This window comes from Nerophis ophidion, linkage group LG28, assembly GCF_033978795.1.
Source record: "Nerophis ophidion isolate RoL-2023_Sa linkage group LG28, RoL_Noph_v1.0, whole genome shotgun sequence".
NCBI classification, from domain to species: Eukaryota; Metazoa; Chordata; class Actinopteri; order Syngnathiformes; family Syngnathidae; genus Nerophis; species Nerophis ophidion.
In genome coordinates, this window is record NC_084638.1 from 17,418,430 (window position 1) to 17,431,538 (window position 13,109).

The following is a 13,109-nucleotide window of genomic DNA, read 5'->3' on the forward strand; positions in this document are numbered from 1 at the left end:
AGGACTCTCTAATAAGAGACATAATTGTTTGTGGCTCACACAGCTCTGCAAAGAGAGAGAGAGGCTGTTGAGGAAGAAAACTTAACCCTGGAAAAGTGTCTGCAAATATGCAGAGCGGCAGAGCTGTCGAAAGAAAACAGCAGAACTCTGCAAGGACAGACGGTGGAAGAAATACATGCAGTACAGAAAGTGCCGCAACATAAAGATATGTTCAGTGGCAATTTTTGTGGTAAAATACATGCAAGGAACAAGAAATGGTGTCCAGCTTTTGGTAAGACATTCAAGAAATGTGGCAAAGACAACCATTTTGCCGCCAAATGTAGGTCATAGGGCTGGGCGATTTATCGACATTCACAATATATCGCGGGTTTGTCTCTGTGCGATATAGAAAATGACTATTTCGTGGTATTGGAGTTTACGTTATCACGCAGTTGCTTTTAGCTGCTGCCATTACACTCCATTACACTCAAACTTTCTTGTCTCTCCTTCTCACAGACAGCAAGCGCACCTTCTTCCATACGTCACATATTGTCACGTCATACGTCACATACGTATACACCCTCGCGGAGCAGAGAGGTAGCAGCATGGGTAACGTTAGCTGCACGTAAGCGATGATAATAGAGACCTTCGATCCCTCAACTGAAGCCTTGCGAGTGGTAATACGAGAGAAACAATGTGCAAATGAAGGAAGAATTAATTCCCAAGAAAAAACAGCAGGGGGTCCATCGTCTGTCATTGGTTTGGCTTCAAGTGGGAATATTTTGAACAGAAAACCGTAATTTGTCAAGTGTGGGGCAAAAGTCTTGCTACAAAAAGTAGCATTACTGCTAATATGTAGCATCATTTGAAAAGTCACCTGCTAGAGAATTAAGAGTGATTAATCCGGATGTCAACATCTCCATTCGGTGCCACACGCCCACATCATCAAAATGCCGAGGCAAATATTTCCAGATCAACGACGTATAAAAAAAATAGTCAACAACACAATTTAGTAACGTCCGTAGTAACTTACCACATAGCAAAGGACGAATAGTATTTGATTTCCTATTACGCAGCTCATTTTTATTTAATCAATCAATCAATCAATGTTTATTTATATAGCCCCAAATCACAAATGTCTCAAAGGACTGCACAAATCATTACGACTACAACATCCTCGGAAGAACCCACAAAAGGGCAAGGAAAACTCACACCCAGTGGGCAGGGAGAATTCACATCCAGTGGGACGCCAGTGACAATGCTGACTATGAGAAACCTTGGAGAGGACCTCAGATGTGGGCAACGCCCCCCCCTCTAGGGGACCGAAAGCAATGGATGTCGAGCGGGTCTAACATGATACTGTGAAAGTTCAATCCATAGTGGCTCCAACACAGCCGCGAGAGTTCAGTTCAAGCGGATCCAAGACAGCAGCGAGAGTCCCGTCCACAGGAAACCATCTCAAGCGGAGGCGGATCAGCAGCGTAGAGATGTCCCCAACCGATACAGGCGAGCGGTCCATCCTGGGTCCCGACGAGCGGTCCATCCTGGGTCTCGACTCTGGACAGCCAGTACTTCATCCATGGTCATCGGACCGGACCCCCTCCACAAGGGAGGGGGGGACATAGGAGAAAGAAAAGAAGCGGCAGATCAACTGGTCTAAAAAGGAGGTCTATTTAAAGGCTAGAGTATACAGATGAGTTTTAAGGTCAGACTTAAATGCTTCTACTGAGGTAGCATCTCGAACTGTTACCGGGAGGGCATTCCAGAGTACTGGAGCCCGAACGGAAAACGCTCTATAGCCCGCAGACTTTTTTTGGGCTCTAGGAATCACTAATAAGCCGGAGTCTTTTGAACGCAGATTTCTTGCCGGGACATACGGTACAATACAATCGGCAAGATAGGCTGGAGCTAGACCGTGTAGTATTTTATACGTAAGTAGTAAAACCTTAAAGTCACATCTTAAGTGCACAGGAAGCCAGTGCAGGTGAGCCAGTACAGGCGTAATATGATCAAACTTTCTTGTTCTTGTCAAAAGTCTAGCAGCCGCATTTTGTACCAACTGTAATCTTTTAATGCTAGACATGGGGAGACCCGAAAATAATACATTACAGTAATCGAGACGAGACGTAACAAACACATGGATAATGATCTCGGCGTCTTTAGTGGACAAAATGGAGCGAATTTTAGCGATATTGCGGAGATGAAAAAAGGCCGTTTTAGTAACGCTTTTAATGTGTGACTCAAAGGGTCGAAGATAATACCCAGATTTTTTACAGAGTCACCTTGTTTTATTATTTGGTTGTCAAATGTTAAAGTTGTATTATTAAATAGAGGTCGGTGTCTAGCAGGACCGATAATCAGCATTTCCGTTTTTTTGGCATTAAGTTGCAAAAAGTTAGCGGACATCCATTGTTTAATTTCATTAAGACACGCTTCCAACTGACTACAGTCCGGCGTGTTGGTCAGCTTTAGGGGCATGTAGAGTTGGGTGTCATCAGCATAACAGTTATTAAAATATCTTGCGTGACATCATCCACAAAAGTGCACATTATTTGTTTTAAAATGTTGTGTTGGTGTTCTGTACAAAAAGTGCACTTTAATTTAGTGTTGTTTTGATATGTCATCTTAGTGACATCATGCACAAATGTGCACTAATAGCTTGTTTTAAAATGTCTCTGACAATCTTGCACTTTCTGTTTTGACATGAAATGAATGTTTGTGCCACTGCTTATTAATGTTTAATAAATACACTTTTGAGCAATTGATTTAGTTGTGATTTCCCTCTCAATCAATCAATCAATCAATCAATGTTTATTTATATAGATAGATAGATAGATAGTACTTTATTGATTCCTTCAGGAGAGTTCCTTCAGGAAAATTAAAATTCCAGCAGCAGTGTACAGAGTTGAAATCAATTTAAAAAAATAAAAAAATAAAAAAAATAAAAGTAAAAAGTAAATAATGGGGGTTTAAAAGGAAACAAAATAGAGAAATATTACAAAAAGAATAAAAACAATGGGAATAACAATATAACAGTAAAATAAGAATATAACAAGACAAAGTAGGCATGACCATGTTATGAAAACGTATTGCACTGTTAATGTTTTGCATCCCCTGTCATCCTAATACCCCCCGTCCCCCGTCCCAGAGAGGAGTTGTACAGTCGAATGGCGTGTGGGACAAAGGAGTTCTTGAGTCTATTAGTCCTGCACTTGGGATGAAGCAGTCTAGCACTGAACAGGCTCCTCTGGCTACTGATAACGCTATGCAGAGGGTGACTGGCATCATCCAGGATGCTCACTAGTTTGTCCACAGTCCTCTTCTCTGCCACCGTCACCAGTGAGTCCAGTTTCATTCCGATTGTAGAACCGGCCCGCCTGATCAGTTTCTCAAGTCTGGAGCTGTCCTTCTTAGATGTACTGCCCCCCCAGCACACTACCATGTAGAACAGAACACTGGCAACCACAGACTGGTAGTACATCCACAGGAGTTTTCTACAAATGTTGAAGGAGTGCAGTCTCCTGAGGAAGTACAGCCTGCTCCGTCCTTTCTTGTACTGGTGGTCCGTGTTAACAGTCCAGTCCAGCTTATTGTCCACCCAAACCCCGAGGTACTTGAATGAGTCCACGGTCTGTACCTCAACTCCCTCCCAAATCACAAATGTCTCAAAGGACTGCAAAAATCTTTACGACTACAACATCGTCGGAAGAACCCACAAAAGGGCAAGGAAAACTCACACCCAGTGGGCAGGGAGAATTCACATCCAGTGGGACGCCAGTGACAATGCTGACTATGAGAAACCTTGGAGAGGACCTCAGATGTGGGCAACCCCCCCCCCCCTCTAGGGGACCGAAAGCAATGGATGTCGAGCGGGTCTAACATGATGCTGTGAAAGTTCAATCCATAGTGGCTCCAACACAGCCGCGAGAGTTCAGTTCAAGCTGATCCAAGACAGCAGCGAGAGTCCAGTCCACAGGAAACCATCCCAGGCGGAGGCAGATCAGCAGCGTAGAGATGTTCCCAATCGATACAGGCGAGCGGTCCATCCTGGGTCTCGACTCTGGACAGCCAGTACTTCATCCATGGTCATCGGACCGGACCCCCTCCACAAAGGAGGGGGGGACATAGGAGAAAGAAAAGAAGCGGCAGATCAACTGGTCTAAAAAGGAGGTCTATTTAAAGGCTAGAGTATACAGATGAGTTTTAAGGTGAGACTTAAATGCTTCTACTGAGGTGGCATCTCGAACTGTTACCAGGAGGGCATTCCAGAGTACTGGAGCCCAAACGGAAAACGCTCTATAGCCCGCAGACTTTTTTTGGGCTCTAGGACTCACTAATAAGCCGGAGTCTTTTGAACGCAGATTTCTTGCCGGGACATATGGTACAATACAATCGGCAAGATAGGCTGGAGCTAGACCGTGTAGTATTTTATACGTAAGTAGTAAAACCTTAAAGTCACATCTTAAGTGCACAGGAAGCCAGTGCAGGTGAGCCAGCACAGGCGTAATGTGATCAAACTTTCTTGTTCTTGTCAAAAGTCTAGTAGCCGCATTTTGTACCAACTGTAATCTTTTAATGCTAGACATGGGGAGACCCAAAAATAATACATTACAGTAATCGAGACGAGACGTAACAAACGCATGGATAATGATCTCGGCGTCTTTAGTGGACAAAATGGAGCGAATTTTAGCGATATTACGGAGATGAAAGAAGGCCGTTTTAGTAACGCTTTTAATGTGTGCCTCAAAGGAGAGAGTTGGGTCGAAGATAATACCCAGATTCTTTACCGTGTCACCTTGTTTAATTGTTTGGTTGTCAAATGTTAAAGTTGTATTATTAAATAGAGGTCGGTGTCTAGCAGGACCGATAATCAGCATTTCCGTTTTTTTGGCGTTAAGTTGCAAAAAGTTAGCGGACATCCATTGTTTAATTTCATTAAGACCCACTTCCAACTGACTACAGTCCGGCGTGTTGGTCAGCTTTAGGGGCATGTAGAGTTGGGTGTCATCAGCATAGCAGTGAAAGCTAATACCGTATTTGCGTATGACGTCACCTAGCGGCAGCATGTAGATGCTGAAGAGTACAGGGCCAAGGACCGAACCCTGGGGAACTCCACACGTTACCTTAACATAGTCCGAGGTCACACTGTTATGGGAGACGCACTGCATCCTATCAGTAAGATAAGAGTTAAACCAAGACAGGGCTGAGTCTGACATACCAATTCGTGTTTTGATACGCTCTAATAAAATCTTATGATCGACGGTATCGAAAGCAGCGCTAAGATCGAGGAGCAGCAACATAGATGACGCATCAGAGTCCATCGTTAGCAATAGATCATTAGTCAATTTTGCGAGGGCTGTCTCAGTCGAGTGATTTGCCCTGAAACCGGATTGAAAGGTTTCACATAGATTGTTAAACGCTAAGTGTTCATTTAGCTGCTCTGCAACAATTTTTTCGAGGATTTTTGAAATAAAGGGAAGGTGAGACACCGGTCGGTAGTTTACCATGAGGTCAGGATCGAGGTTAGGTCTTTTAAGGAGAGGATGAATAACCGCTTTTTTGAATGCTAGGGTAACAGTGCCCGAGGAAAGTGATAAGTTTATAATATTTAGCACTGATGGACCTAATAATACAAAAAGCTCCTTGATAAGTTTCCCAGGAAGTGGGTCAAGTAAACATGTTGTTTGTTTTATTCCATTTACACGTTGTAACAATTCTTCTAGTGTTATTTCATCAAAACGAGAGAAACTATTTTGGATATTTGCAGTATCCGCCGTATATACAGTTGTATCTGTGTTACTATAACCCAGTTGTAGCTGGGTTGCATTGTCTTTAATCTCCTTTCTAATAAGTTAAATTTTCTTATTAAAGAACTTCATAAAGTCATCTGCCGAATGGGTGGAGCTACTGGAAGGAGTCCCTTGTTGGGTTAGCGATGCTACTGTACTAAACAAAAATTTTGGATCGTTTTTATTAATGCGGATGAGATTTGAGTAATAATTAGTTTTAGCTAAGGTAAGCATGCGTTTATAAGTTATTAAACTATCACTCCATGCTTGATGGTGCACCTGAAGTTTAGTCGTCCGCCATTTGCGTTCCAGCTTTCTACATAATAATTTCTGAGCTCTAGTTTCTTCAGTAAACCATGGCGTACGCCTTTTTGGAGCCTTTTTTAACTTCAGCGGTGCTATACTATCAATGGTTTCGCACAGCGCGTTGTTAAAGTTGTTAGTGAGGTTATCAATAGAGCCCACATACTTTGGGAACGGTGCCATTACCGAAGGCAGTAGGTCAGCAAGAGTCGTCGTTGTGGCAGCATAACTGCTATAGCGGCTGCTATATCAGTTTTTATTATTATTATTAGCTTGCCGAATATGAGTCTGAACTTCGAATTTTATAAGGTAATGATCGGAAAATACTTTAGTATACGGGAGTATCATAACTTTGGAAACGGTGATACCTCTGACAAGCACTAGGTCTATCGTATTACCACTGCGATGCGTCGGTTCATTTATTATTTGTGTAAGACCACAGCTATCAATTATAGTCTGGAGCGCCACGCACGGTGGGTCCAATGGGGTATTCATATGGATATTAAAGTCCCCCATTATAATTATATTAACGGCGTGTGTCACTAGATCAGCAACAAACTCTGAGAATTCACTAATAAAGTCCGAATAGGGCCCTGGGGGGCGGTAGATAACGGCCAGGCACAGAGGCAGAGGTGTGGCAGACTTCATAGAAAGCACCTCAAACGATTTATATTTATTATTTAAGTTAGGACTAAAGTTAAAGTTTTCGTTGTATATTAGTGCGACCCCCCCCCCCCCCCCCTCCCATTTTAAGGGGACGGGCAATATGCGCATTCGTATAGTTAGGAGGGGATGCCTCATTTATCGCAAAAAAGTTGTCTGGTTTAAGCCAGGTTTCGCTAAGACCGATGACGTTAAGGTTGTTGTCTCTAATGACCTCATTAACTAATAACGTTTTGGGAGACAAAGATCTGATGTTTAGAAAGCCCATATTATAGGTAGTGGGCTGTTTTAAGGAGTTGTTGATAAAATTATCCGTAGTAGCAATATTAATAATGTTGCGTTTATTATGCGCAGTGTACTTAAAATAATTACGACCATATCTAGGAATTGATATGACGGGAATTTTCATATTGTCTACTTGGTGCTGCGATAAACTGAACGCATCATAATTTGCCACCTCAGTAGAACGCATGTCTAACTCTGACGTAGTCATAGTCATAGCAGAAAAAAACATTTTGTGAGTTGTGTATTATTCTACGAAAATTGCTATGTGTACAGGGATCATCCAGCCTGGCGCTGGCTAGTTCTAACTTAACTGACTCCATACCCAGGCTAGCAGGCTCTGTAATTGCCTGTGACCGGGCTTGCTCTAGTGCAGTTAGTCAAATGTGGCTCAATGCGAAATCTATGTTCCGAGACAAGAGGATAGCGCCTTCCTGGTTAGGGTGAAGGCCGTCTCTCCTCAGCAAGCCAGGTTTGCCCCAGAAAGAGGGCCAATTATCAATAAACGTAAATCCCTGTTGTTTACAGAAGCTATCCAGCCACTTGTTATGAGAGACTAATCTGCTATACCTCTCATCATTGCCTCTCCCAGGCAGGGGGCCAGAGACAATTACTCGATGCCTTGACATCTTTCTGGTGAGATTACGAGCCCTGGCTATGTTTCTCTTTGTAATCTCTGATTGTCTCATCCTAACGTCATTGGAGCCAACGTGTATTATTATATTTGCATAACTAGTGGTGCGGTTAGCCTGCCGTACGTGTTTACTAGACCTGTTGCGAGTTAGCTCCCTAAGATTAGCTTCAATGTCAGGTGCTCTGACCCCGGGAATACACTTAATTGTGGCTGGTTTGCTAAGCTTTATGTTTCGGGTGATGGAGTCCCCTATGACTAAAGTGTGGTGCCCGGTAGACTGGGGTGTAGGACTAGCTAAAGGGCTAAATCTATTATGCGTCTCAACCGGTACACCGTAGCTTGTAGGCCGCTTAGGGCTGCTACAAGCTGGGCTAGTTAGCTCGCTACAGCCAACGCTAGCAGATGTGTCCGCAACATCTAAAGTTACGAAATTACACTGCTCTAACTGGCGGACACGGCTCTCTAGCAAAGCCAACCTATCCATGAGTAAAGTGCACGAAGCGCAGGAAGCCATACTCACAGAAACTTTCCGTTGCCGAGTGGAGTGCCAGCTGTCTTCGGGAAGTGATGGTCACGGTGGCGGGGGTGTAGCTTCCTTCAGACCGGCGCTGCCTTTCTCCGCTAGCCTTGTTAGCTTAGCAGCTAGCTAGCTGAGGGCGGAGTGGTGAGACAGAGATCGGGTGATTTGCAAGTTAAATTGAACTATTAAATATGTTCGAGAAGTTGTAAATAAAGCTGCAAAACAGTTAAAATCACACATGTAGAACGATACTTAGCTTTTTTGCAACAAGAGCAGTCATTCACGTTGACCCGGAACCCTCTCTGCATGTTAGTTTATAAGTAGCATATATTAATGCAGTATGAACAAGAATGTTTTAATGTAGACACATAGAATCATCTTACTGCAGTGATTATATGTATCAAGTGTTCATTCAAGGCCAAGGCAAAATATCAAGATATAAATTGTGTATCGCGATATGGCCTAAAAATATTGAGATATTAAAAAAAGGCCATATCGCCCAGCCCGACTTGAACTTTAAAGATGGCTATGAGTTTTTTTCCCCCTTGGCCTCAGTCTGGACTCAATTTTTGTATTTTAATTTTTTACTGACCTAGTTTCTCGTGAAAAAAAAAACATGTGTGCTTGTCTTACATAGGACTAGTGAATGATTATAAAAATTTAAAAAGTGCAGTTCCCCTTAAAATGAGAAAATAGAAAAAACATATATCATGTAACAAGAACATGAATGTGATGTGATTAAATAATAACGATTATGTTTGGGATTTCCCCTTTAAAGGGCAATAAAGTGCAGTTCCCCTTAAAATGAGAAAATAGAAAAAACATATATCATGTAACAAGAACATGAATGTGATGTGATTAAATAATAACGATTATGTTTGGGATTTCCCCTTTAAAGGGCAAAGTCCTCCCAGGTTATTTGGTCCTATTAACTATCTGTATAAAGTGATGAGACTAGAATTAAAGTTTAACAATTTATTGTACAAATGGTCTGGGATATGTAACTCATCTTTATGAGTAGTTAAATTCGACAGAACACGACAACCACATGTTGGCAAGACCACGTTGCAAGTACCAGACGGAATGCATCATCATCGCAAGACATCCCAACTTCTTATACACAATATATTGAATAGTGTTAATAATCAAATATAAAGTTAGTAAAGATGTGAGAGTAAGAAGTAAACAAACCTGTTCTGTGTAATACAACTTGATGTTTTCAGAAATGATGATGTCAGAAGCCTGGTTTCGCACAGTGTACCACGCGACCTCTTCAAGAAGCGGTTTGGATTTGCCGCGAGATTCGACAACTCCATCCATCCATCCATCCATTTCCTACCGCTTATTCCCTTTCGGGGTCGCGGGGGGCGCTGGCGCCTATCTCAGCTACAATCGGGCGGAAGGCGGGGTACACCCTGGACAAGTCGCCACCTCATCGCAGGATTCGACTACTCATAAACTAAATTATTTGAAGATTTCATTGTTAAGTAAGACCTACAAATAAAAATAATAAAAAAAATTAAAGACTTTTGGGGCGGTATAGCTCGGTTGGTAGAGTGGCCGTGCCAGCAACTTGAGGGTTGCAGGTTCGATTCCCGCTTCAGCCATCCTAGTCACTGCCGTTGTGTCCTTGGGCAAGACACTTTACCCACCTGCTCCCAGTGCCACCCACACTGGTTTAAATGTAACTTAGATATTGGGTTTCACTATGTTAAGCGCTTTGAGTCACTTGAGAAAAGCGCTATATAAATATAATTCACTTCACTTCATTCTAGCCTGATTTATCCATTCCATTACCACTTTTGACGTCTGTTTGGGGTCATTGTCCTGTTGGAACACCCAACTGCGCCCAAGACATAATACTACCACCACCACGCTTGATGGTCTGTATGGTGTTCCTTGGTTTAAGCGCCTCATCTTTTCTCCTCCAAACATATTGCTGGGTATTGTGGCCAAACAGCTCACATTTTGTTTAATCCGCCCACAGAATTTTCCTCCAGAAGGTCTTATCTTTGTCCATGCGATATCAGATGAACACAAAAATTGAGCTGTTTGGTCACAATACCTAGCAGTATGTTTGGAGGAAAAAAAGGTGAGGCCTTTAATTCCAGGAACACCATGCCTAAGCATGGTGGTGATAGCATTATGTTCTGGGCCGGTTTTGCTGCCATTGCAACTGGGGCTTTACAGAGAGTGAATGGGACAATGAAAAAGTTCTTGAGGACAACCTAAAATCATCAGTACGGAGGATGGGTCTTGGGCACAGTTGGGTGTTCCAACATGGCAATGACCCCAAACACAAGTCAAAAATGGTAAAGGAATGGCTAAATCAGGCAGGAATTAAGGTTTTAGAATGGCTTTCCCAAAGTCCTGAATTAAACGTGTGGACAATGCTGAAAAAACAAGTCCATGTAAGAAAACCAACACATTTAGCTGAACTGCGCCAATTTTGTCAAGAGGAGTGGTCAAAAATTCAACAACAAGCTTTTGGATGGCTAACAAAAGTGCCTTTTCGCAGTGAAACTTGCCAAGGGACATGTAAGCAAATATTAACATTGCTGTATGTATACTTTTGACCCAGCAGATTTGCTCACATTTTTAGTAGAACCATAATAAATTAGTAAAAGAACCAAACTTCATGAATTTATTTGGGACCAACAAGTATGTGCTCTGATCACTCTATCACAAAAAAAATAAGAGTTGTAGTAATGATTGGAAACTCAAGACAGCCACGACATTATAATCTTTACAACTTTTGACCACGCCTATGTGTGTCGTGTTTAAAAACAGGACACAGTTTAAAAACAAAAAGAGCTTATCTCTGTTGATTGATTGATTGAAACTTTTATTAGTAGATTGCACAGTACAGTACATATTCCCTACAATTGACCACTAAATGGTAACACCCCAAAAGTTTTTCATCTTGTTTAAGTCGAGGTCCACGTTAATCAATTCATGGTAGCAGTAACAGTAACTACAGTAACTTATTTACTTGTTTATTATGCCTTTAAAGTAGATACTGTGGATTGTTTTTAGTAGTTAAAATAGGTACAAAGAGGAACTTTTACTGTCATGAATGGGTGTGCAATCACCTTAAAAATATTAATTTATTCAACAATGAAGTGTGGGGAAACACTCAGCTCTTACTTAGGCATATAGCATATTGATACCAAAACTTAAACATTTTAAAATACTTTTGCATGCTGTCTAAAATAAGAAACATCTTAAACTATCCAAGAGTATGTACATGTGAATCAAGTTTGTAATATTGTTGTTTTAGGAAAACATTAAATCCATGAAGATAATGAAAATAGTGAGTGAATGAATGACAAAGTACATAAAGCACATACGGTGTACATGCACACCCATGGTTTGCAGTCATTAGAAGTAAAAGTAAAATTATATAATATATCATTGATGTGTACAAATGCACAAATGTGCATTGTGTACAAGTTTGTAAAACAAATCTTTAACAAGGAAAATGTGACGTACAAATAAACTTTAAAAAGTATTTAAACACAGCTAAACACATGGCTAGTTTGATAAACCATTAGAATTATACTAACATAAATTAGTTTTTTGGGTATCATAATCATGACCTCAGTGTGAAAACACTTACAGTGTTGATTACTTTTAAAATAGACTTTCATGTGCACATGAATATGTTGCTATAAGCGTTTGATGCTGTCTTGCGGTGACTGTTTTCTACCATAAGTAGAACATAGCCCCGGACTATAGCAGTAGTACAATTACATTGCAATCTATTTATTATTAGACTGATTACATGGTGTATGGAGAGATTCATCAATGTTACTACAAGAGGTAGTAGAAATCATTTCGAAATTATGCAGCTTAACAAAAGTAAATACACAAACGTAAATGCGTTGTAAAACTTTAGCATTATTAGTTTTAGACATTTTTCATTCAATTGACAGCTAGTCGTTTATGTTAGCTTTTTTAAGAACTACGATTGAAAATCAGTTGAAAGTGTTGAAAGCAATGACTATATATGTGTATAAGTGTGTATGTGAAATTCAACCAAATATTAATCAGTAAGGTATGTAAACACAAATGGTTAAATTATTTACCTTAACGTAGCCTTAATGTATAGTTATTCAAGTGCAGTAGGGCTGTGGAAAACATTCTGCTGAATATATAATGAGAAAAATATCCAAATCCTTTGCTATTCTTTATAAAGTAAGACACATGCTGAATAAGACAAGTCAGCATATGTTATATTATTCTTTTATTTTCCCTTATCTAACGTATCGTGTTGAAGTTTGGGAAAATGTTTATAAAACAAACATAGACCCAATAATTAAAACTTCAAAAAAGGGTCATCAGAATAATACACAAAATGTGCTACTATGAACATACAAATCCATTATTTATTAGTTCTAATGTGTTAACATTTTCAGATATTGTGTTTTTAAGAACAATGTAAATTATGTTTGGAGTAAAGAACAACAGTCTTCCTGCTTGTATTCTTAGGTTATTTCAATTAAGAGGAGAAAGCTATCATTTACGAGGGATATTGATTTTTTAAATAGGTAAAGTAAGAAGGAATATAAAATTCAAATGTATTTCAGTTTTAGTATTTAAATGGTGGAACAAGCTCAGTGATGAGTTGAAGACATGTAGTTCTCTCACTGGGTCCATTTCTACATACTCAGTTACATTAACATTGATATTATACATGTGGATAGAAATGCTGTTAATTGTAGCTTTGATGTGGCAAGCTACTTTTGCAGTATAGCATGTAGTGTAGCTTTCTACAATTCTCTGAGGATAGCTTTGCTACTTTTAATTGAGAGTAACTTAGCTTTACTTACATTACATTACTTACATTTTCCAGGTCGCTTGCCCATCACTGTCTATGTGGCCTAGCTCACATTTGAATAGTTTGAATACTGCGAACTTCAAAGACAAAAAAAGTAAT

The 13,109-nt window shown here is 40.5% G+C and overlaps 1 protein-coding gene across 3 annotated transcripts in view; it reads right to left on the bottom strand.

Moving 5' to 3' along the window:
- Positions 1-13,109, bottom strand: part of LOC133545492 (major histocompatibility complex class I-related gene protein-like) — a 291,962-nt gene that overhangs the window by 11,467 nt on the left and 267,386 nt on the right. The gene's annotated exons all lie outside the window — the stretch shown is intronic.